Source organism: Fulmarus glacialis, unplaced genomic scaffold, assembly GCF_000690835.1.
Source record: "Fulmarus glacialis isolate BGI_N327 unplaced genomic scaffold, ASM69083v1 scaffold31413, whole genome shotgun sequence".
Taxonomy (NCBI): Eukaryota; Metazoa; Chordata; class Aves; order Procellariiformes; family Procellariidae; genus Fulmarus; species Fulmarus glacialis.
The window spans coordinates 33,661-34,273 of NW_009204250.1; positions in this window are offsets into that span (position 1 = coordinate 33,661).

Below are 613 nucleotides of genomic sequence, written 5' to 3' on the forward strand. Positions count from 1 at the left end.
TGTGCAGTTTAAGCAAAATTCTTAATAGCATGTATTTTCTTATTTACATATAAGGAAAATATCCCAAACTGGACATTGCTGGTTTAGGAGCTCACCATGGGCGTGAAGCAGGGCTCGTGAGGGTTAGTGTGTTACTTCTACCCATTATAGCAGAGTTGAATGAGCTCTTTGGTGTCATCAAACCAAAGAATTTGTTCCATGGTGCAGTTTAAGCAAAATTCTTAATAGCATGTATTTTCTTATTTACATATAAGGAAAATATCCCAAACTGGACATTGCTGGTTTAGGAGCTCACCATGGGCGTGAAGCAGGGCTCGTGAGGGTTAGTGTGTTACTTCTACCCATTATAGCAGAGTTGAATGAGCTCTTTGGTGTCATCAAACCAAAGAATTTGTTCCATGGGCCTAATTCAAAACCATTTTCCCATGCCTTTGAAGCAGAGTTATCATCACTTCTCTGCAGATAATTGCATAATGGTTGTTATCAGGGTGACGTGGGGCATTTTTGGTGTCAGCAAGGCTTTGTTCTTTGGTTTTGTGAAAAACAGTGGTTTTGTGTATATTGGGACAAATAAAATAAAATAACTCTGGTCAAAGAGGGTACCAGGTGCTAG